General features: G+C 34.4%; 2 long non-coding RNA genes and 1 other non-coding gene across 12 annotated transcripts in view; 1 reads left to right on the top strand and 2 right to left on the bottom strand.

The window, feature by feature from the left end:
* The window catches only part of LOC102156725, an 87,877-nt gene extending 76,889 nt beyond the window's left edge, over positions 1 to 10,988 (bottom strand). For 4 of the 6 annotated variants that reach the window (XR_005356553.1, XR_005356554.1, XR_005356552.1 and 1 more), the window contains exons 1-3: positions 10,870 to 10,988; positions 10,147 to 10,272; positions 9,602 to 9,672 (exon numbers count right to left, since the gene is read on the bottom strand). This is a non-coding gene — a long non-coding RNA (uncharacterized LOC102156725). Of the gene's footprint in view, positions 1 to 7,482; positions 7,575 to 9,601; positions 9,673 to 10,146; positions 10,273 to 10,869 lie in introns of all 6 variants that reach the window. The other 2 variants (XR_005356555.1, XR_005356557.1) reach the window with 2 other exon arrangements.
* Positions 10,989 to 11,114: 126 nt separating this feature from the next.
* The window catches only part of LOC102156684, a 40,809-nt gene continuing 25,781 nt past the window's right edge, over positions 11,115 to 26,142 (top strand). For all 5 annotated transcript variants that reach the window (XR_005356565.1, XR_005356567.1, XR_005356570.1 and 2 more), the window contains exons 1-2: positions 11,115 to 11,368; positions 14,414 to 14,573. This is a non-coding gene — a long non-coding RNA (uncharacterized LOC102156684). The remainder of the gene's footprint in view (positions 11,369 to 14,413; positions 14,574 to 26,142) is intronic.
* Positions 23,254 to 23,393, bottom strand: LOC119871376. Its single transcript, XR_005357479.1, has one exon. It is a non-coding gene; the product is annotated as a U4 spliceosomal RNA (small nuclear RNA).

The raw sequence follows: 26,142 nt of genomic DNA, 5'->3' as shown, positions 1-26,142 counted from the left end.
TTACTTTTTAGCTTACACAGATTACAGAATATTTTCATGTACAATAGTTTAATGTATACACACAAATCAGACATATACTTTCTTATTGCCATCACAGTTCAGATGTTATGATTTCTATTTTTCTAGTGAGGAATCTGTGACTCAGAGAATATTCATAGTTTGTCTGAGCTCATGTGTTTATTCATTCAACAAATAGTTATTTAGTCCTTATCCCATGCCAAATTCTACATGAGAAAATGGGAATAAAACAAGGTCCATGCACAATTATTCCCATCAAAAAGTTTTGAATGAATGTAAGGCTAAGCTTGAACTTGACCCAAGATTTCAAGCTCTTGGCCCATAACTCTTTCCGCTCCACACTATTACTCCTGTGAAGCTCAATGAGCAAAGGCAGATGTGTTGGGAAATCCCCACAAGAATGCATTCAAAGTAAAGAACATTGTTAAGATTACATATTTTATATCTTTTTTAACATATTTTATATCTTAATAGCTTCATGTCTCTGCCTTCCTGGTTTCAGGCTCTTGACATCATGCTGAATGCAGTATGCTATATTTTCTTATTGCACAATATGAAAGAGCAGTGGGGAAAGCAAGATATATGTTTTTAAGTACAGAATAGCAGAATGCATACTAAATTGTGCTAAGGGGTGTGTCTTTAATCCTTCTAACAAGAACCAAAGTAGGGAAAATTCTCTTTAATGGTTGTAACTTCATAGACTTTTTTTTGAAGATGTAAAAGATTTTTTTCTAAAGACAATTCTTTTTATGATGAGGATAATATTTATATTCTAGCCTTCTAAAGGGAAAAAGGCAGAGAGTCTAATTATGTTTCTTATTGTGTAAAAAGAATGGAGTTGTTATATAATGAAGTGGAAAAGAGAGAAACTGGACACAATATCATTATACTATATTATAAGCCATTAAGAACAAGTGGGAAATAAATGGGATTTATTTGGTTATCTGAAGTTCTTCAAAGCATCTACATGAGTAGTTGATGTTTATAATATAAAGAGATTTTCTAAAAAGTTAAAAAACTTTTGTGGTTCTAAGGTGGTATTCCTTAAAAATATGAGAAAAAATGAATTTAAATGCAACTATTCAAGATATTGTTAATCACAATTTATTAACAAATTATGAGGTGAATGAATAAAGTTCTTACCATATGACTTGACTTCTCTTCGAGATTCTGCACATTTGCAAATAGATATATTTGTCTTCTGTTATTATTTATATACCTTTCTTATGCTGTAAAAGATTTCGGGTCTTCAGACTGAGTAAGATCTAACCTCACATCCACTATCTGCATAACTAAAGAAGGGCAATATTGGGGTGTAGCTTGAACTAAGATTATTTATCCAAAGCCTGTGAGATTTTCCTAACCATGGAGTCTCACCAACTGAATGGATGATAATAATGATCTTGCTTTCTTCTCAGAAACAGGGATAAGAAATATATAGTATATTGGTCAGAGTCAGTAAAATGTAGTTTATAATCTCAGCTGTACGACTTTCTAAAAGTGCAATAACAGTATAGAACTCAGTATCTGTGCCTCATGGTTATTATGGGTTTTTCCTAAAAATTTCCTATAAAGAAAATCTCCTAAATTCTTCTGTATAAATTGTCTAAAACCAAGTAAATACTTGGAAACAGTAGCTATTATTGTCAATATTAATAATATAGAAATCAAATCAATGATAGATATGAAATACTATTCAAATAAAGGTTATTTATGTACAACTTACATTATTATTATCACTAACCTTAAAAGATCTAATAAATCTAATTTTTTTCAATAATCCACATGTAATAGTGTTTTTCTTAGGTTAAGATAACAGAAAGAATCTGAGTTAGGACACAAATAGCCAAGTACCCCTAAGTCAATGTGATTTTTCAGATTCTCCAAATTCTCACACTTTTTACATATTTGACTATATAGCAAGTCCAAGAGAGAAAAATAATATGCTAAAATTAAATATAATTATCTATGATTTCCCTGTTTTATACCACTAATATACATACTGTCATAATGACTAAATGGATACTCAATTGAGCTTTTCTTAAATACTCAGTAATAGTTATTGTCATTGGAATAGCATCTTTTAATTATGGGTTGTCTATCTTTAAGGCATTCTCAATAACTTCTAAGCCTTACAAGAGTGAGGATCAATTGTAAAGTTGCCCTGTGCATAGGCATGCTCTAGAAGTCTTTGGTTCTACAAAGCATTTATTGAAATCAAGATTCACCTTTTAAAATCCATCTAGAGAAGAAACTGTATTGATTGAACTGCTAGCAAGTGGGAAGTATAATGATTAGTGAGGAAAAACAAAACCTTACAATATTCAGAGAGAGAACATACTTTGATAGCTCAGTTGAATGACTCAGATTCCTTGTAAGATCAAACAAGTAAAAACAAAGGTAGAACTCTTTTGCTTCAGCAACTCTAACAAAACATCTCGTGCCTATATTGTATGTAAAGTGTGTCATATACTGTTTTCCCATGTGATAATGTATGATCTCTCACACAAATTGCTTTCTTTGACTATATTATGTTCTCACCATTTTACTTAAAATATTTTGCTGAAAAGATAATATGCCATAAAAAATTTGAACATATCTCTTTTCAAAGTTAGAGATTACAGTGCTTTGGAAATGATTACTTGGGCAGTTCTCCATTTGTGAATCTCATAGTGAAAACAATATCAAAGTAGAATTTAGAAAACTAAATCATCAGTATTTTTAGAAAAAAACATAAGGCATTATTTTCAAGGTAATACATAATTTCTCTACGTCGGGAATATATGCTGCATGAGAAAAGAAAGATATTTTACTTAGTGTTCTTTTTCTTAAACACTAAATACCTTAGGAAAGGCAATAGCAGAGCACCTTTGAAAAAGAACAGAAATCATTTCATCATAGTAAAATCTCAAGAAATTATGGCTGAGTAGGAATAACATACAAACTCACTGGCCTTACACTATAGAAAATTGATCCATTAAAGGTTGAAAATAAACAGGATGGAAACATGACAGTTAATGTAATCTGAGGAGAATATCAGAGAACCAGTTAAATACTTGGAGAATGATCAGATGTATTTCAACCACTGACATTAAAGTTTTTCAGGATTGTACTAAAACCAGAAAATAATATGTGCTGAGAAAGTCTACTTGAAACCCATAAACATTTGAACCTAGCCATCTTTACTAAGGCTTAGAGGATATAAAATTGGTCCTGCAGCCATTAACATACTGCCACTCTCCAACAGACCAAGAAAAGGAATGGGTCTTTGGACTTGTCCCTTAGAGAGGTGTTTGTGAAGAGAAGTGTCAAGGGAAAAGAGAGACGGGTACTCATGGGAAGGAGGGAATCAAGAGAACGCCATTCTCTTCTCTCCTTGACATCCACAGAAATTGTGCACTTGCTAAACTGTCCCTCTTTCATATGGGAGCAAAGAGAGATGGCATTGTCAAGAAGAGGATAAAGATGTATATGGGCTTAATATGGATGAAGTGAGCCCCTGGAGAAGTAACTGTGCTTGGGCTCTGCTGCCTGTGCTCCATAGAATAATGTTGGGCAAGGAAATCCCAGAAGCATGTGCTCTGGCGGGAGAGCTAAGGGAGAATAAATGAGGTTGTGTCCAAGTAGGATCTCTCAGATGAGGATAGTATGTGGCAAGAGGCCTGCAGAGGTCTCATACAGACTTCAGAGACTCCAAATACCAAGAGAAAATTAAACAAGTAAACAGTCAATATTAGTTACATAAGCAGCTACAATTTAGAAACAAGTGAATAGTGACTGGTTTGAATGATACCTGTCCCATTTCTACCTTTCCACTTGTCTAGTAAAGAGGAGCAGGTGTTGAGGAGGGAAGGAGTTTCACTGTTCATTAATCTTTAACAAATTAATTTTCTACATCAGGATGGCAAACTCCTCACAAGAATAGGGTATTGTCTGTAAACTGCAGACATCTCTGACTACAAACAGTAGCCAGTTGTAGATATATCTGCTTGCTTGATCCTTTCCAGGAGTTCTTATTAAAACTTTTCCAGGAGTTCTTATAAAACTTATTTATATGAAGGAAAATTAAGGAAAAGTCACAATAGCACTTTTGTTTGAGAGTGGTACAAAAGAAAGGAGCACCCCTAAGGGCAGTGATGTAACTACAGAGGTCTGAGAGTATGTCGGTGGGCCTGGACCATGATTTAATTCATATACAAACTGACCATAGAGTAACAACATGGATGAAGCTAGAAAGTATAATGTCAAGTGAAATAAGTCAGTCAGAGAAAGACAGATACCATATGATTTCACTCATGTGTGGAATTTAAGAAACAAAACAAATGAACAAAGGAGAAAAAGAAAGACAAGCCAAGAAACAGACTCTTAACTATTGAGAACAAACTAATGGTTACCAGAGGGCGAGGGGGGGTGGGGATGGATGAAATAGTAGTGGGGGTAAAAGGGGGGAACTTGTCCTGAAGAGCCTTGGGTGATGTATGGAACTATTGAATCACTATATTGTACACCTAAAACTAGTAGAACGCTGTATGATAGCTAACTGGAATTTAAATAAAAATAAATAATTTTTAAAGGTTCACAGCAAAAACAAACTGAAACACAAAAAGAAAAACAAAAACCTGACCATTGAAATGATGTACCTAGTCATAAGACGCAGACATGTTCTGCATTCACGTAGCCATCCTCAGACACAGGAATATTTCAAATCTCAGAAAATATACTAGAAAATAATGACTAAGCAGAGTTATATGACAGTAATGATTAAAAGAAGCAGTTGATAATAAATTTACTTGACCATCAATTATTTGAAATTATATCAGAATTATTGCCACTATTTTTCTTTTTTAGAGGAAAGAAGGGTTGGGGGAGGGGCAGAAGAAATGAGAGAGAGGGAAAGAGAGAGTGAGAATCTTAAGGAGGCTTGCCACCCAGGGCAGAGCCTGACTAGGTCTCCATCTCACAACTCTGAGATAATGACCTGAGCTAAAAACAAGAGTTGGACATTTACCTGACTGAGCCATCCAAGTGCCCCCACTAATATTTTTTAATTAATCATGAAATTAGCCCTAACAGTGGATTTGTAAAGCTCTCATTTGAATTGTTCAGTCATACTATAAAAATCAGTTTTCACCTAACTCCACATGTTACAAATTCCTATAGTCATACACTGTTCTTTTCAAGAATATCTTAAAATAATTTTTAATCCTATTTTTACTCATATTTGTATTGCCAACCCTGTTGGTTGTGAAACATATTCTGTGCTATCAAATCCAGCAAAGAGGCCTGAGGTAGAGGGGGAAAGAGTTAAGTTAGTTTAGTTGATGCAATGAAGTTTAATTTTCCTTTTTAAGTGAGAAAATACAGAAACCCAAAAATAAAGAGTAGAATTAAGTGAATTAATTACTGAATTAATTCAGTATTGAATTAAGTGTCAATACTAAGTATTCAATATACCTGTAATAGTCTTTTAATAATTGTCATTTAAAAAATACATAAAAAAATAAAAAAATAAAAAAAATACATAAAACCTCTATTTCAAGATATTAGGCTGAGCAAATATGTATTTCTTTCATCCTTTGAGATCCTTCAAAAATATGAAAAAGAAAATAAACACTTCCCTGGGAAGAATATCATAAGAAGCCAAAATATTTAAATATATTTTTAGATGTTGGAGTGTGTATGAACAAAAATCACAGATTAAAATAATAGAAAATAATTACAGATGAGTCAAGGAGACACCCAAAGTGGAATAATGCTGAGGAGACTATTAAGATTGGTGGGGATGTATTACAAGAAATTTCAGTAAAAATTATATAAAAATTTTTTCCAAATTAAAAAATCCATTTGAACATTGAACATCCTAATAAGATACACAGCTTATTCCGTTTATTGTGTTTCATCCTTAAATTATGCTTCAAAAGTTATTAAATTTCACTTTAAGTGTAATTATAGAGAACTTAGTAGAATACATAATTTAAGCGATGCGTAATAGTAAAGTCCTTTTGAGGCTTGGGGTATTAAATATGGGGTGATGTAGCATGCTGTTTAGGAATACACATTATGGAGCCAGATGGACATAAGCTCAAATCTAGTTCTCCTGCTCAATAGCTGAGAGTTACTGAGAAAGTGCCTGAAACCTACAGAGCCTCAGTTTCTGGGGAGCATAGATGAGGACTCCAATTCAGAGTACCTGCCACATATAAAGAGATAACACAAAGCTCTAGTTAAAACAGTATTTGGCACATTCAATAAATGTTAGCTTTTATGTTATTACCTATTATTTATACAAAGGGTCAACATTTCTTCCTTTCTTCCCCCCATATATTTTTTTAAAGATTTTATTTATTTATTCATCAGAGGGAGAGAGAGACAGAGACACAGGTAGAGGGAGAAGCAGGCTCCATGCAGGGAGCCTGATGTTTGGGACTCAGTCCCAGGACTTCAGGATCACGCCCTGGGCTGAGGGCAGGCGCTAAACCGCTGAGCTACCCAGGGATTCCCCCCGCCCCCGCCCCACTCCCATATTAACTAATGTAGCAATATAACTATAAATAAATCTGATTCTTCACTTTGCCTTTTGGTTGGGCAGTAAAATGTCTTTCTCCCAGGAATAAATGGAAAAATACTTTCCCAGTGCTAGCTGCACATATGTACTATTGTTCCTAATCTGCATAAAGAAATAAGAAAATGATAGTTAAGAATAAGAAAATCAAATCAAATGATGAATTAGGGTTGCGGCTGGAATGTCATAGACCCAAGGGGTTTCAGAAAGGAGAAGAACGATGCTTGGATCATTTTTTATAATTCTGTCTTTTCCTGATAAGCAGTGTACCAGAGAAGAATCCAGATTTGATCCTCTCCTGACAAAGGGAAGGAATAAAATCCAGATTAGATGTTGTAACACCAAGGGCATGCAAAGAAAGGCCAGGTGAAAGCACAACAGGGGGGCTTTTTCTCCTCTTTGTTTTATACCTGCAGGCTGTGTCTATAGACTTTATTTATTCCATTTCTTACGGACTGCTATATGTAGAGGCATGCACTAAAGATAAGGTTCCAATAAAAGGATATTGTTAATGTGAGGCAATGCGACTTCGCCATCAAACTCAGGTTGAAGATAATGCTTTATGAGAAGACTATGTAAATGAAACTTCTCAACAAAGTAGGAAATTGAGATTTCTTTAGGGAAAGTTTTGGTTTATTCAAATCAAGTTCATAATGGCCCCCGGAGAAGATTCAAATAGAAAATTCTGTTAAAGATATCTACCATATTTTGAAATTAATCATCTTTTCTCATTCAGTTTATTCTTTTCCAGTGTGTAACACATGCTATGTGATGAGCCCTTAAAATTAGTCCAATTATGTGAAAATACAGTGTATATATATTTCACATTTATAAAATATCCATACTTATTTAATTTAATATTAGATGTCAAAATACTTATGATTCAAGGCATTGAGACCTACTTTCTTTCTTCAAGGAGAAGGTTTTTAAGTGAGATGAGCTAATAGGGTACTGGAAATGCAGGAGGTGATCGCTGAAAGTTCCTGAAGTTGTTCTCCATGGAATTAAAAAAGCCAAAAAATAGTGTTAAAATAAGAAAGAGGATAAAAGAAAAGGGAAGAAATCTCAAGGAGCAGAGGTAGAAAGATATGTGGGATTCTGCTGAGGATATGTGGAAATACAAGCACAGTGGGGCAATAAAAAATAAAAATTAAGCCCATGCCTGGACTATTTGTCAAAGCAGACTTTTATGAGTTCAACTCTGAGTAGGAGGTCAAGCTGTTATATACAACCTTATAACTTGTTATAAATACTTTAAAAAATGAAAATATTTCAAATTATTCTCCATGAGCTGTTACAGTATGTTTTTACTACCCTTTTTGGGTCATACACCTTTCTTAAATGTATAAAACCCTCCTTCAAGTTTCCACTTGATCAATTCTTAGAAAACTTGTCAAACTAGATCCACCTGTGTCTGCTCCCTTCCAGATATTCCGCACCTGTGTGTATCTTGCCATGTCAATAGGAGCATAAGTATGTCTCTATCATTTATGTTTGCAGAGATTTATTTATGCTGGAGCTAACTTCTGTATTGCATTGTCCTTGTGGGCAAGAGATATATCTTCTGCTTTTCTTTAACTCCTTGTGGCAATATAGTATTGAACATTTAGAAGATATTTTTAGAAGATTATTAAAATGTATTTTGTTGTGTTTTTGAATAGTCATAAAGTACTTGAAGAGAATTAAAGATTCATAAACATTTTAGTACTCTAGAGGAGAAAGAGTTATTTCAGAATCATCCTCATTTACAATAAAATAGAAGTCTCAAAAACAGGTGATTAACATGAGTACTATATAATAAATATTTTCCTGCAGCCACATAGATGTACACATAGAAGGGGATTATTGAAATCTATCCAAAAAAAAAAAACACTTACATTCATTTCTTCCACTGGTATTATTTACAGATTTGTTCAACAAACATTTATTGAACACCTGTGCTTCACTTGGGACATATTGATGGATAAGTAAAGTTTTCTGTCCTAGAGGGGCTTAGAATTCAATAAGGCCAAGAGGGCTATAAGTAAATAATGGCACAGTTTCAGCAAAAGCATAGACATTCCCACAGTGCTGTGGGAACACAGAAGAGAAACACATAGTTATGTCTCTATCATTTATCAAAAATTTTTTGAGCATCAAATATGTTCAAAAGCTGTTGGGCAGATGATAGATGGTAGGGATTCACTAATGAATAAGTTTTCATAGAGTTTATATTCTGGTGAATGATAATAGCAAGTAAGCAGATAATATGTATGATAGAAGAATGCATGTAGAATTATAGTACACCACGAGCAATGACAGCTTGCCTAGGTGCAAAGTCTGTCTCTTCCACTTGCTAATATTCAACATGGAACAAATTAATTAATAGCCCAATACTTCCTTTTCCTTGTCTCTAAAATCTGGATAATAGCCATGCTTAATTTACAGCATTACAGTGAAGATTAAACAATCTAATGTATTCAAAATACTTAGAAGAATGTTTGGCACATGTTAAATACTATATTGTTTAATTTTGTTATCACATTAAAGGGATCAAATCAAGACTTTGATGCTCAGGAAGACTTCTGAGAGGAAGTGATAGCTATGGTAAAGATGGAAATGTCCTAGAGGGTAGCTGTTGGAAGGTAAGAGAGTGAGGTAAAGGGAGAGGAGAGGAAAGAACAGACTTAAGAGTTTATGCAAAAGTCTAGAAGTGAAAAGACTGTAGCATTTGGGAGAAATTACTTTGATATTTCTGGAGGGAGGTTGATACAGAAACTGGAGAAAACTAACATTTGGGGAGAAATAAGAGTCAATTACAAAGTACCTGAAAGAAGTAGTCCCTAACTAAATTTTCAAGGATCGGCGATAATTAAATGAAGACAGTGAGCTAGAAGGGATGGTGTGGGGGGACAGAGGAGTGAGAGGAGAGGTGAGAGCTGTACAACATTGCACTGTGTTCCAAGAGCACCACACACATTGGTTTTACCAACATATAAGGTGTGAGAAAAGCAGTGAAGGGAGATGAAGCTTTATACTTACCTAAGGATCAGGTTTCAGAGGACTAGAGCAAAGATAATCTTCATAGCCATGAAATGCCTCTTGTACATTATCTGTGAATAATGGGGAGCACTGAAGTCTTATATGAGTGATAGAGGACAATGGAAGGATTTTCAGCTGTAGATGTGGTAGTTTTGTTTAGGCGTAACGTAACTACGCATAAGGGATGGATTGAAGCCACGTGGCCTTCCTTATTAGGGTGTTATTGAAATAATTCAGGTAAGATCTGAATTAAGCCTGAATTTAAAATAGATGTAGTAGTTTTTTAATAAGTGAGAAGAAATATTTAGGATTCATACTGATAATAGCATTGTGGGTTGCGCTATAATGAGGTAACCAGTATACTTGCCAGTTTTCTTTTTTTGGGTGATCAGAGGAATATAGAGAAAGGATGGAAATATCTTACATTGATCTTGGACATGATGAATTTGATGGTGGCACATTTAAATAATGTGCTATGCAGATAAGTGCCACAAAAGCCATCACAAAAGATATCAGAATGCAAATGCCAGTGTTCAATCACCTACCTTTTAAATTTTGTGGACATGATGACAGTGGTTCATATCACATTTGGCAGATATTCAGAGGAAATAAATACCAATAAACCAAAGTTAAAATTTGGGAGCATACTGATATGCCAGAGAGAGAGAGACCTGCAAAGAAAGCCATCAATTAATAGTTCCAAAAAAAAATTAATAGTTCCAGAAGCATTCAGAGACTTGAGAGACAATATTTATATGGAATTCAAAATACTTTTAAGTATACACTTCTAAGAAAAAAATGCTAATTAACGTGTTTGAATTAGTTGAAAGGCAGTAAAACAAGATCTTGCTCTTGACACTATAGAAGTCATCAGGAACCTTTGAAATGACAGTGTTTTGAAATGGTGAGGGAGGGAAAAGACCATAGTCGGCTGAGAATTGAATGGAGCATGAGTCAGAGAAATAGTGATTATAGTTATGAAGGATGAAAGATCAATGAAAAGGTATTTTTATTAAAAGATACCCAGCTATATGCATTGGGCTAAATTTAGAGGAAGAGTGAGTAGAGAAATAGAGATTTGAAACTTAATGGTGGCAGAGGAAGAGGAGAGGAATGATGTTGGAGAAAAATGATAGTGGAGAGGATGGAATCAAGAACTACTATGGTGGTGTTTGCTTTGAAAAATAGTAGGGAAAATAATTTTATAATGCTAAAAAGTAGAGATGGAGAGGAAGCTTCTTCTTTAGGATTCAAAGAGACAAGCATACCTGGTGCAGCTTCTTTTTCTTGCCACATCCTCCTGCCTTGAATGTTAATGCAAAGCGTGGAGATGGGGCTATTCTCTGTAGCCATGGACAACGTGCAAAAGAATTATAAGGCTGTTGACTATGATGTCAATGGGCTGTTGAACCAATTCCAAGGGGCTCCTCCCTCCAAGGTCATAATGATTAAAACTTTAACAATTTTCATTTATGACATTTTATTTCAAGGTGTTTTTTTTGTTGTTGTTACACATAGACACAATAATCCTGTATGATCCATTTAAAAACATCTCTGAAACAAGAGAGGGAAACTTTAAACATGCTGAAGTGTTTTTATGGCAGAAGTATTTAGCTGGTGTTTCATAGTGGCACAGAGAGTAGATTTGAGATTGAGTTGGGATCTTGCTTGGTAGTTATGGAGGAAAGTCAGAAGTGTAAGAGCTTTGAAATGATGAGTCATCCCTGAGCCAAGGTTCAAGATGAAGCTGTGAGAATAAGTGACAAAGTAAGGATCACTGGTATTGAAAAGTCCAAATATCTGAAGATAAGGTATTGGATGTGTTGTCTATGTGAGTAGTGAACAAACTAAAAATAAAGGCATAAAATGGAGGTTAGAGGAATATTTTGAATGAGGTTTGATTGTAGTAGATAACATATCTTACTTCATGTATTCAGATGTCATTTATCAAAAAATAATTCCAAAGTATTTATTTCCAGTTTTTCTGTCCTCAATTTTCCAGAGTTCTATCTAAAGTGGCCTCAACATCTCCACTCAGGTAGCATATTGACATCTAGAAGTTAGCATGTCCAAAACAAACTGATTTATCTCTCCAAACCTGCTCTACTCTCAGTCTTTTCCATTCTGGAAAAAAATCACACAAATTACCAATATTTTTGGCCAAAACACATCTTCCTTCTAGGTCAAATTCATTAGTTCATCTTCTGTCTTCAAATACATGCCTCATATCTGTCCTTTTCTCTCCATCCCCCCAGTTGCAACACAAGTCTAAGCCATCCTCCATCCTCTTTTTTCTTGTATTTGTTGCCTACTACTACGGGTAAATAGTTTCCTGTCTCTACTTTTTTTTGTGCTTTGTATAATTTTTCAAAATTTTTAAGTATAATTGGCATATTAGTTTCATGTGCACAACAGAGTGATTTGACGATTTTGTACAATATGAAATGCTTATCATGAGAAAGGTAGTTATCATGTGTCACCACATAAAGTTATTTGCAATATTATTGACTATATTCCCTATGCTGTACTTTTCATCCTCATGATTTATTTATTTTATAACTGGAAGTTTATATCTTTAATCCCCTGTCTCTACTCTTAAGTCCCTATAAGCCATCCATAATGAAGAAAACAAAATTATATTGCTAGCTCTCATATCATATGATTGATCTGCCTAAAAGCTTCCAATAGATTCTTCATACAAATGGAATGAAATCTAAATTCTCAACCTAGCTTATTATTCATATCATATCTGATCTCTCTTTTTCCTCTATTATCTATTTTCCATTTTTGTTCTCTAATTTACTAAGCTTCAGTCACACAAACCTTCTTTATGTTACTTGAACATACCAGGCGCCTCCTTACCTTGTAACATTTGCAGTACCTATTTCTTCTATCTGAAAGGCTGGGCCTTCTGGTTTTCACAAGGCTGTCTCCTCTGTGATACTGAAATCTCAGACTAAATGTCACCTTTTCATTGGTGCCTTCTCTGAACATACAATCTTGAGTAGCTATCTTGTCAATGTTATGAATTCCTCTCATTTTAATTAACAGTATAGTACTTGACACTATCTGATTTTTTCAGCTTACATATTTTTTCTAAAGATTTTGTTTATTTATTCCTGAGAGACTCACAGAGAGAAGCAGAGACATAGGCAAAGGGAGAAGCAGGCTCCCCGTGGGGAGCCGGATGTGGGACTCAATCCTGGGACCCCAGGATCATGCCCTGAGCCAAAGACAGACGTTTAACCGCTGAACCACCCAGGCGTCCCTCAGCTTATATTTTCTTGAACCATATCTTCCCCCTTCCCTTCTCTATGTGTTAACAGCTCCATGAGAGAAAAGTTTTTAATGTCATGTGGACTGCTGTATTCTCATTGTCTACAAATTTCCAAGTCATTTGTTAGGTATTTATTAAACTTTTGGTAAATGAATTAGTATATTTATGTTTATCCTAGATTACAGTTCTAGTAGAGATGTTTGAAAATTATGGAAAACTGAGAACTAGTGACTGGGGTTAAAAACATATCATATGATTAAAGAAAATATGAGAGTAGTAGAAGGAGGAGTAGTTAGCTCATATCACATCTTTACAGAATACTATCCAAAAATCACTAGACATTTATACAATTTAATTTATCTAAATAACTTTTCTTACCCAAGACAGAACAGAACTGAAGAACATTCTGCTGAAGAGCAGATATGAAACAACCCTACTCAGGCAGAGCATGTCCACACCAAACAGATGTCGTAAAGAGCACAAAACAAACTCAGATGCCTCATATATTGGCTAAGCCCCTTTTAGTTCTATGCAGATTCTCAGAGGAGGCCATCAAAGTTTATTCCTGATACAGTTTTAACCTTTTTAAAAATAAATTTACCAGGGCAGCAACTACAAAAATTTAAAATAGCGACACCTTAACATATGTATTAGGGTTACATTTTATGTTATCTTAGAATATAAATGTGGAGAACAAAAGCAGTGTTTGTGAGCAAATCTAGATATTAAAAAATTTATATTGAAGTGTGAATACATTGGTATATAGATACATTAAATGACCAAAAATTCTTATGATTGAATATTTAAAAATATTTAAATAGTATTTATGAGGATATTTTTTATGTCTTGGTAAAATGTTTACATTATAATATGAAGCTGTTAAAAATAGAATACAAAGTAATACACACAACTAATAATCTGCAAATGCAGAGGAAGAAAAAATAGCTATTTATCAAAATTTTAACAGTGGATATGTGTGGGTAGTGAAATTATGGATGGCTGTTATTTTTGTCTTTAAACTTTGTCATATTATCCAAATGAACATGTAGTATATTTAAAATCAGACATAATAAGTGTTTAATAACAAAAATTCCCTTGTAAATAAATAAATGATTCATAATATTAGACAAATAAGAAACACACCACTACTTGCTACAGTATTAATTCTCTGGAGGTTTGTGGTACACTTTGCAGAGTTTTCATATTTGTAGGGGCAAGAGTTGAAGAGAAATAACTAATTTCTCCATCCCCAAAGCGGCTCTAACTTCAGATCTCAATTCATTGACAATCTGGTCAGATCATTTATTATATCACAGTTAGCTGGCCAGAGGCTTCTCTTTGCCAAGGAATTTTGGCAGGCCAACTGTTCCAATGAACAACGTACTGCATTGTGTCTTGAAAAGATGGAAACCACCTTGCTTTTCTGTAGCCAAATGTGAGGTCTTAGAAAAACCTCAGAATGACAAAAGTAGTTAATTTTAAGGTTTTCTACTATGACAAGTCATTTTTTTTTTTGCTCTTTTATTCTGCTTTAGCATTTGATAAATATGAAGAAGACAAAGAAACTCATTCTGGACTTTAGCCAACCACAATTTTGGGTGGAGAATGCACACTGATTAAAACATTTCCGTAGACATTTTCATCCTGTCCTCTGCTGACCAGCTTGGAAGATAAATGTGGAATTGCTATTTTCAGGTCAATTATATTGAGTTATGGATTTTGCATGGCACTATACATTTTAGACATGTTATTGATTTTACTCAATGTATACACACATTAAAACACATATTATTCAAATACATTCAAAATACTCAACATAAGCCCCAGGCATATGTTAAACAAGCCAAAACTATATCAAATCTGAAAATTAATTATTTAACCAATGAGAGATAGTTCATATTTTATTTGATTATACTGCATGTACTGTGCCTGAATTTTCAGGGTGTACATTTCATGCTGTAAGTCTGAGATAAAATAAACATAACAGCATAATCTATTGCCAATATATAAATCTTTCCCATTTTACAATGTCCAATGGCAGGTAAACAATTTGCATTTTAAAATTTATAGATAATTTATAACTTCCAATAATTAGTTTTATTTTCAATTACTAGAGTCTTATCAGCGCTTTGGATCAATGTATCATAGGCATAGAAAACTTTTAATAACTTTTAAGTTACTCAATATAAATTTTATGTTTCTGCTTTTTTTTCCAGCTGAAAGAAGGAACTCACTTTTTCTTTTTAGGTTTAAGCTTTCAAACCATGCATTCCTCAAAGACCAAAAGGGAAGACTGACCATCAGTAGCTTTCATTCTGTCCTCAATGTTCTACTTTAACTATACAGTTGACCCTTGAATGCAGAGGTTAGGGGCATTGGCCCCCATGTATTTGAAAATTTGTGTATATCTTCTGACTCCACCAAAAGTTAACTACTATTAGCTTAATATTACCCAGAAGCCTTACTGATAACAATTAACATTTATTTAGTATATTATTTGTATTGTACATTGTATTCTTACAGCAAGCTAAAGAAAATATTATTAAAAGCCTAAGAGAAAATATATTTATAGTACTGTAAAAAAAAAAACCCATGTATGAGTGGACCTGCACAGTTCAAACCCATGTTATTAAAGGGTCAACTGTATATAGAAGATTGTGTTCTTCTAGAATACTTTTAAGGAATTATTCTACAAAAGTTTTAAGTACAATGTGTCTTTCTACTACTTCTTCCTCTATCATATTCATACCTACCTCAAAGTTGATGTGCCCTGATGCTTTCATGCAGCTCCCTGTCTTCCCCAAACTAGAGTTATTCCAGCATACCTCATTCTGTTCTTGAGGTAAAACTTTAATGACATACAATTTAGGCAGAGAGAGTGAAGACATGCTTGGACATGTCACTTGAACTATATTTTACCTTCTTTTTACTGAAATTTTTATATATTCACTCATCTGTTCAAGGAAATGCTCTTTGTACCTTCCAAGGTAGAAAATTGATCCCTAATGAGGGAAAAAAGAAAATAAAAGATATCCTTTTTACATATTAGGGTTTTTTTTCCTGTCATACACAAAGGTTACACATTTTGATCAGCATTCTAGAAATAATGCCTCCGTTGCTCTGATCTAATCCACGTAGTTTCTAAAATTATTTCCAAATGAAAGCAGAAAACATTTTGGAAGATCAATATGGTGACACATGAACAGAACCAGATTTCTGGTATCCCTTGAAAGACATGATGATCTGTTACCATCAGTCACTCAATTATTGGGTAAAATTCTTTTCTCAGAGGCAGTGTTCAAGGGTTTGTATCAGTGGTCAGCAAACAATGGAAACATGGTTGAGAAAAATTCATCTTGTCTCATGTTTATGTATAGCCTATAAGCTATAGAGAGAATAGTTTTCATATTTTTAAAAGGTTTAAAAAACTCAGAAGCAGAATAATACTTCATGACCCATAGAATTATATGAAATTCAAATTTCAGTACCCAATGATGTTTTGAAGAAGATAGTTACAGTTATTCTTTATGTGTCATCTAGGCCTTCTTTCATGCTGCAATGGCCAAGTTCAGTACTTGTGACAGAGATGGTATGGCCTACCAAAGCCTAAAATATTTATATTCTGGCCCTCTATGGAAACGTTTGCCAACCTTTGGTTTACAGCATAACTTGATTACTCACACGTTCCTTTCATTGCCTAGAAAGATTAAGACAGCCTGAACAAATCCTCCAAGACACACTAGCTTTAGACAAAAATGTATTGGATAATTTTTGGATATATAATAATATATAATATATATAATATATTAATATATTAATATTATTTATAAACTTTCCTGTTGTATATATCACAATGTATATATAAGGCTTAAAATAATCTTTGTTATTTTAAAATAATCTTTGTTAAGAGTAGATGATATTTAAAGTTTATTCAAGGATCAGCATTAAAGATAGAATTAAGTAGCACTTAATTTTTTTATTTTAATATTTTAAATTTAAATTCTAGTTTCAGGTGTACAATAAAGTGACTCAACACTTCCATACAACACCAGGAGTGTATCACAACAAGTGCACACCTTAATGCCCCTCACTATTTAAACCATCCCCCCACTTCCTCTCCTCTGGTAACCATATTTGTTCTCTATAGTTAAAAGTCTATTTCTTGTTTGCCTCCCTCTTTCTTTTTTCTTTCCCTTTTCCCATTATGTTTCTTAAATTCCAATTATCAGTGAAATCATAGGTTGTTTGTCTTTCTCTGACTTATTTTGCTTAACATTATACTCTCTAACTCTATTCACATTGTTGCAAAAGCAAGATTTCATTCTTTTTAATGCTGAATAATATTCATTTTATACACACACACACAACTTCTTTATCATTTCATCAATCAATGGACACTTGGGGCTGTTTCCATAAATTGGCTATTGTAGATAATGCTGCTATAAACATTGGGAGGCAAAAAAACAAAACAAAAAAAAACATTGGGAGGCACTCCCTTTGAGTGAGTCTTTTTTTATATTCTTTGGGTAAATACCTAGTAGTGCAATTGCTGGATCATAAGGTAGTTCTATTTTTAACGTTTTGAGTAAACTTCATATGGTACCAGTTTGCATTCCTACCAACGATGCAAGAGGGTTCCCCTTTCTCCACATCCTTGGCAATACCTGTTGTTTTTTGTGTTGCTGATTTTGGCCATTCCTCAGTGATGTGAGGTGATATCTCATTGTGGTTTTGATTTGCATTTCTCTGATGATGAGTGATGTTGAGCATCTTTTCATGGCCATCTAGATGGTCCTTAGAAAAAATGCCTGCCATGTCTTATCCCCATTTTTCAATTGGATTATTCATTTTATGGTTTTGAATTCTATAAATTCTTATAGATTTTAGATACTGACCCTTTACCAGAAAGGTTACTTGCAAATATCTTCTCTTATTCCAAAAGCTGCTTTTAGTTTTGTTTATTGTTTCCTGCACTGTACAGAAGCTTTTTATCTTGAAATTCCAAAACTTCATTTTTGCTTATGTTTTCCTTACCTCTGGTGACTTATCTATTAAGTTGCTATGGCCAGTATTTTTTTTTAAATTTTTATTTATTTATGATAGTCACACAGACAGAGAGAGAGAGGCAGAGACATAGGCAGAGGGAGAAGCAGGCTCCATGTACCGGGAGCCCGACCTGGGACCCGATCCCGGGTCTCCAGGATCACGCCCTGGGCCAAAGGCAGGCGCCAAACCGCTGCGCCACCCAGGGATCCCTATGGCCAGTATTAAAGTTACCTCTGGAGACTTACCTATTAAGAAGTTGCTATGGCCAGTATTAAAGAGGGTATAGTATTCTTCTCTAAGTCCCTTGGTTTCAGGTCTCACATTTAGATCTTTCCCCTCTTTGGTTATGTTTATTCCTAGGTATCTTATTCTTTTTGGTGCATTTGTAAATGGGATTAATTCCTTAATTTCTCTTTCTGCTGCTTTATTATTGATGTATAGAAATACATTTCTACATGTTGATTTTGTATCATTTGAATTTTACTGAATTTGTGTATCAGTTCTAACAGTTTTTTGGTGGTGCCTTTAGGGTTTTCCATATAGATTTTTATGTCATTTGCAAAGAATGAAAGTTTCATTTTTTTTGTTTATTTAGATGCCTTTTATTTTGTTGTTGTCATTGTTTGATTGCAGCATCTAGTACTTCCAGTAATATATTTAATAACAATGATGAGAGTGGACATCCCTGTCTTGTTCCTGACCATAGAGTAAAAGCTCTTAGTTTTTTCCCCACTGAGGCTGATATTAGCTGTGGATTTTTCATATATAGTTGTTATTATATGAGGTATGTTCCCTCTAAACCTACTTTGTTTGTTGAAGGTTTTTATCATGAACGGATGTTGTACTTTGTTGAGTGAAATAGTACTTAATTTTGATAAGTCTATATTGTCAAAAAAATGAACAACTCAGAAAAAAATCCTTTCCACTCCTACTTTAGATTCTTCTCCAAGATTCAACATTGACATTAAGCACAAACTAATATTGGGATGCCTGGGTGGCTCAGCGGTTTAGCGCCTGCCTTCGGCCTAGGGCGTGATCCTGGAGTCCCAGGATCAATCCCACATTGGGCTCCCTGCATGGATCTTGCTTTTTCCTCTGACTGTGTCTCTGCCTCTCTCTCTCTGTTTGCCTCTCATGAGTAAATAAATAAAATCTTAAAAAAAAAAAAAAAACTAATCTTAATTGGTAAATTCTCCTTTTGTCAGGTGATAATTACAAACCAAGGATTATTATTCAGTATCATAATGAGCAAGTCAGCAGTAACTATTAGCTTTCATTACAGTGTATATTATTTATACTGTCCATATTTCTGCAGGTTAAACCATTAGGAACTCTAATACCTCTGGAAAAAATAGACGTCTTCCATCATAATCTCTGGGGTCATCAGGCCTTTAATTGCCTCTGTTTTAAGGAAAAACAAACAAAGAATACAAATGAGCTTTTATATTTTTTTATTTTTTAAAGATTTTATTTATTTATTTTAGAGAGAGAGAGAGAGTGAGCTAGGGGAAGGAGCAGAGGCAGAAGGAGAAGCAGAAGCAGACTTTCTGCTGAGCAAGGAGCCTGATGTGGGGCTCAATCCCAGGACTCTGGAATCATGACCTGAGCTGAACACAGATGCTTAATGGACCAAGCCTTCCTGATGCCCTACAAATGCATTTTTAAAATAAGAGCAAAATATTTAGTAATCTTTTTTGGAGAAATGTATCTACTAATAGCAAAGTAAAGGAAAACAAATTTAAAATTATTTTAAGCAGGTATGCACTTTAACTATTTTTAGGGAAAAAAATATCAACAATGATATGATTTCATTTTAAATCTCTAGTAAACTTGTCCCATACCTTGTTTTATCTTTATTACTATATTTTATGATTTCCACATTGAAAAGAATAGGTACCTTTTATGTTAAAGAGAAAGTTATAAACCCAATTATTATATACAGGTTTAAATAGAGAGAACGTATAGGTACATTTGTAGTGTCCTGATGAAAACTGATGTGTGGTTTAGAATTGTAATGACTATGATAAAGTTTTTGTGGTATCAGTTTACCTGAAATAGGTCCTATGGCATTTTGACATTTCCTCTTCTAGGTGATTTCTTAAAATTGCTAACATATTATCAGATTTACATCTGAAGTGTCCATCACTGCGTAAGTCTTTTTTTTTTTTTTTTACCATAGACTGACAAGATTCTATTACCAAATCAGAGCATGCTTTCATTTTATTTTATTTTATTTTTTTTTATTTTATTTTATTTTTTTTTATTGGTGTTCAATTTACTAACATACAGAATAATACCCAGTGCCCGTCACCCATTCACTCCCACCCCCCGCCCATGCTTTCATTTTAGTATCTTATTTTTAGTGAATTTTAAACACAAATAAGAAGAAAAGAATCTCAGTATTATATTGAATATTTCTTGGAAGTTTTATCACCATAAAGAAATGATAATATAAGTATTAGAAAGCAGAAGATTAAAGCTAAAAGAGTTTACAACATTATCATTCTTTATTCAAAGAATAACCTAAAAGGATACTAGAATATATAAGTTTAGCAAAGTTTCATTTGTTATATGTTTCATTTTATTATATTCATAAATATAATAACAATGACCAGTTACATAAATGGAACAAAAGAACCCATTCACAATAGCAATACAATTTTTTTGAATGAGAAAAAACTTAACAAGGAAAAATCCGAGTGAATAGTAAAGTTTTTGAAGGACAGCGAAGAAGACTTTAGTAAATAGAGACAAATTTTGTCCTGAAGGAAATTACTCAGCATTATAAATACATTAATGTAAGTCAAGTCGATATATACATATTATATGTAATTATCAATGAAAACTTTAATAGATTTTTTTTAATTTGAGTTAATAATGTTAACATCCATCTAGGATGTTTAGGCAAAAGTACACAAGAAATTATTGATAAATGAAGGAATAAAGGATACTTGAGTCCAAGTGCCCAGATCTTGGTTTAAAAACCATTATTGGATTGAAGGAACTAAATGACTGTTCCAGGAGTAAGGCAGGAATATAGAAGATGAGCCCAGAACATCTTTCAGTGTCAGAAAACTAGTGCTCAAAAAAATAAGAATAAAAACATGTATGTGTCATCTATCAAAAGGAAGCAGGAACCAATAGAAGAGCTTCCAATGGCCCTAAATACAATTTGAGCAACAGAATAAATTAGTATAAAATAAATATGCATACATTAATATTTATATAGATAAGTGAATAAATAAATGGGAGAGAATAAGGAAATTTCCCATGCAGAAGAATTTTGTGCTCCACCCTCAAGTACGTGGAATAAGTATAACTCTTTACTTCTTAAATGAATTTCATAGAGTGATTTTATTCCAATGGATATAGTATTGAAAGAGGGAAAAAAAGTTTCCTTACATTGGAGAAGCCTGACAAACACTACCTGACCTGAGCCAGGTGATCAAGCTTATTAACAGAGTGAAAAGTCATATTGATAATTTGTTCCCTTGATGGGGCATTCCTTCCAAAACCTATAACCAGTTTAATCTTGGGAAAAAAAATCAGAAAATTTTCAATAAAGATGAAATTTACAAAATATCTGACTAGTACCTCTCAAAACTGTCAAGTTTGTTGTCTTAGTCTCTCCTGGCTGCTGTAACAGAAATGCCATGTACTAGATAGTATATAAACAACAGCAATCTCTCACAGTTCTGGAGGCTGGGAAGTACAAGATCAAGATGCCAGTAGATCTGGGCATGGGAAGCTCAAGCGTTGGCTCATAGACCACTGTCTTTTCAGAAGCAGAAGGATTGAGGGATCTCTCTAAGATCTCATTCATGAGGACACTAATCTCATTCTGAGGACTGTACCCTTAAGACTTTGTCACCTCCAGTAGGTCCCACCTCCTCATACTATCACATGGGGGGATAGAATTTCAACGTATAAATTCTGCAAGGACATAAACATTCAGTCTGCTATAGTCATCAAAAGCAAAAGGGTCTGAGTAACTTTTATAGCCAAGAAGAGCCTAATGGAACAAGATGACTAAATGTAATGTGGTATCCTGGAGGAATTCTCGGATTAAAAAAAAAAAAAGACATTAGATAAAGACTATCTGAATAAAATGTAGCCTTCAATTAATAATATATAAAACATAATTCATTAACTGTAACAAAATTAATGTACTAATGTAAGATGTTAATAACAGGTAAACTGTGTGTGAGGTGTTAGGAACCCTGCACACTATCTTTACAATGTCCTGTAAGACTAAAATTATTATTATTTTTTTAAGATTTTATTTATTTAGAGTGAGAGACATAGGCAGAGGGAGAAGCAGGTTCCCTGTGGGGAGCCTGATGCGGGACTTGATCCAGGGACCCTAGGATCACACCCTGAGCCCAAGGCAGGCACTCAACCCCTGAGCCACCCAGGCGTCCCAAGGGGTAACATTTTTAAATAGAATGATCAAAAAGGCCTTTCAGTTAGCAAATTATGAGAAAGACTGAGAAAGATGGGGGACTGAGCAATAGGAATGAGCAATAGGAATGGGATGGGGGAAAGCAATAGGAATAGCAATAGGTTGAGGGAGTGAACAATAGGAATGTGTGGGGAAAGATCATTCCATACCAAAGGAAAGTGCAAGTCTCTGAAAGGAGTATGTTTGGCAGATTTGAAGACAGGCAAGTGGACCATTGTGACTAAAAAAAAAAGTGAAAGCCAGTATGTTTGGCTGTGAGACCAGTGTGGTGACACGGTGAATGTTCTTGAGGAATATCATAAGGATTCTAGAGATTTTCCTTGGAATAAGCTACTTTTAGAAGGCAGTACATGGTTCAATCTGTATATTAAAAGCAATGATTTGGTTATTGTGCTGAGAATTGAATGTAGAGGAAAAATAGTGAGATCAGGGAGACCAATTAAGAGGCCTTTGAAATAATCCAAATAAAAGGTGCAGGTGGTTTTGACTAGGATGATAGCAGTGAACTGGTGAATTTTTGATAAATTTTGGGTAGAAAACTGATGGTGTATTATTATTGACTAGATGTGGGCTCTCAGAGAAGTTAGAGAAGCTAAGATGAGTCCAAGGCATTAGTCCTAAGCAACTCGATGTAATTACTATTTATAGAGATTAGAAGGATTATAGCAAAAGCCTATTTAGGACCAAAGATAAGGTATTGGTTTTACTTTGTTATACTTGAGATGTTCTTTAGATATGCAAATGATAATGTCAAATAGGTATATGCATATATAATTTTGAAATGTAGGGGAAAGTTTGAAATGTAAATATAAATCTCTATGTAAATGTATTTAAACCAGAGACTGAACAAAGTCATCAAGGAAGTAAATGTAGCAACAGAAGAGAAGACTTCTAAGAGCTGAGCTTTAGGAAACTCAAACATTAAGAAGTGTAGGAGAGTTTTCAATTAGCAATAATCGCGCCTCGGATAAACCTCATTGGCTACGATACTGCCACTGCGCAAAGCATAAAGACTGCTAACTCTGGGAAACGAACTAGGGGTGGTGGAAGGGGAGAAGGGCGGGGGGTGGGAGTGAATGGGTGACGGGCACTGGGGGTTATTCTGTATGTTAGTAAATTGAACACCAATAAAAAATAAATTAAAAAAAAAAAAGTCCTGGAAAAAAAAAAAAAAAAGGAAGTGTAGGAGATAAGAAACAAGTCAAGGAGCCTGAGAAGGTACAGCTGGTGAGCTAAGAGAAGGAAGAATGAGTAATCAGTGTTTCAAACAATGGTGTTGCAGCAGGTAAGACAAGAACTGAGAATTGAAATTTGAATTTAGTAAGGTCAATAGGGTTCGTGTTCATGATAAAAAATTAACAGCCTTGAGAGATCAGCCAAAGCTTGGTTAGAGGGTGGTAAAAGAATTGTAAGAGAGAAATTAGAGCCAGCAAATTAGACGGTTTTCTGGAGGTAGAATTTATAATTGTTGGGGAAAGATTTAATTATTGAATAAAGAATGTTTAAACAATTAGTTTACCACTTGCAGAAAGAAATAATAAAATAAAAGGAATATAGAAAGAAGAATAAGTAGAGGGTTTAAAACTTTTTTATAATTTTTGTATTGAAGTTCAATTTGCCAACATATAGTATAATACCCAGTGCTCATCCCATCAAATGCCCTCCTCATTCCCCTCACCCAGTCACCCCATTCCCCCTGCCCACCTCCCCTTCCACTACCCCTTGTTCATTTTCAGAGTTAGGAGTCTCTCATGTTTTGTCACCCTAGCTAATTTTTCCCACTCATTTTCCCTCCTTTCCTTATAATCCTGTCATTATTCCTTATATTCCCTGTATAACTGAAACCATATGATGATTGTCCTTCTCTGATTGACTTACCTCATTCAGTATAACAGGTCCATCCATGTTGAAGCAAATGGTGGGTATTCGTCGTTTCTGATGGCTGAGGAATATTCCATTGTATACATAGACCACAGCTTCTCTATCCATTCATCTTTCGATGGACACCAAGGCTCCTTCCACAGTTTGGCTATTGTGGATGTTGCTGCTGTGAACATTGGGGTGCAGATGTCCTGGTGTTTCACTACATCAGTATCATTGGGGTAAATCCCCAGTAGTGCAATTGCTGGGTCATAGGGTAGCTCTAGTTTTAACTTCTTGAGGAACCTCCACACAGTTTTCCAGAGTGGCTGCACCAGTTCACATTCCCACCAACAGTGCAAGAGGGTTCCCCTTTCTCTACATCCTTGCCAACATCTGTTGTTTCCTACCTTGTTGATTTTCCCCATTCTCACTGGGGTAAGGTGGGATCTCATTGTGCTTTTGATTTGTATTTCCCTGATGGCACGTGATGCGGAGCATTTTCTCATGTGCTTGTTGGCCATGTGTATGTCTTCTTTGGAGAAATGTCTGTTCATGTCTTCTGCCCATTTCATGATTGGATTGTTTGTTTCTTTGCTATTGAGTTTAATTAAGTTCTTTATAGATCTTGGATACTAGCCCTTTATCTGATATGTCATATGCGAATATCTTCTCCCATTCTGTAGGTTGTCTTTTAGTTTTGTTGACTGTTTCCCTCACTGTGCAGAAGCTTTTTATCTTGATGAAGTCCCAGTAGTTCATTTTTGCTTTTGTTTCTCTTGCCTTCATAGACGTGTCTTGCAAGAAGTTGCTGTGGCCAGGTTTAAAAAGGGTGTTGCCTATTTTCTACTCTAGGATTTGGATGGATTCTTGTCTCACATTTAGATCTTTCATCCATTTTGAGTGTATCTTTGTGTCTGGTGTAAGAGAATGGTCCAGTTTCATTCTTCTGCATGTGGATGTCCAATTTTCCCAGCACCATTTATTGAAGATACTGTCCTTTTTCCAGTGGATAGTCTTTCCTCCTTTGTTTAATATTAGTTGACCATAGAGTTGAGGGCCCATTTCTGGATTCTCTGTTCTGTTCCATGGATCTATGTGTCTGTTTTTGCACCAGTACCACCACACTGTCTTGATGATCACAGCTTTGTAGTACAACTTGAAATCTGGCATTGTGATCCCCACTGGGTCTGGTTTTCTTTTTTAATATTCCTTGGCTATTGGGGGTCTTTTCTGATTCCACACAAATCTTGAGATTATTTGTTCTAACTCTGTGAAGAAAGTCCTTGGTATTTTGACAGGGATTGCATCAAACATGTAAATTGCCCTGGGTAGCATAGACATTTTCACAGTATTGATTCTTCCAATCCACGAGCATGGAATGTTTTTCCATCTCTGTGTCTTCCTTAATTTCTTTCAGAAGCTTTCTATAGTTTTTAGGGTATAGATCCTTTACCTCTTTGGTTAGGTTTATTCCTAGGTATCTTATGCTTTTGGGTGCAATTGTAAATGGGATTGACTCCTTAATTTCTCTTTCTTCAGTCTCATTGTTAGTGTATAGAAATGCCACTGATTTTTGTGCATTGATTTTGTATCCTACCACACTGCCGAATTGCTGTATGACTTCTAGCAAACTTGGGGTGGAGTCCTTTGGCTTTTTCTACATACAGTATCAAGTCAGAAGGATTAAAACTTAAATGTAAATTTTTAAGCATATTTAAGCTTATATTAGGGGACATATATATATATATTTATGTATTTATACTTGCCTGTGTAATTACACATAGAATATATTTAATCAAAATACCAAGGATAGAAAACAGAAGAAAATGATAAAAATTTTTAATAAATAAAATTCAGAACTTTTGTTTGTTCACAAGACATTATAGTACAAAA

The sequence above is a fragment of the Canis lupus genome, chromosome 3 (assembly GCF_011100685.1).
Source record: "Canis lupus familiaris isolate Mischka breed German Shepherd chromosome 3, alternate assembly UU_Cfam_GSD_1.0, whole genome shotgun sequence".
Lineage (NCBI taxonomy): Eukaryota > Metazoa > Chordata > Mammalia > Carnivora > Canidae > Canis > Canis lupus.
This window is presented reverse-complemented; position numbering and strand designations above follow the sequence as displayed.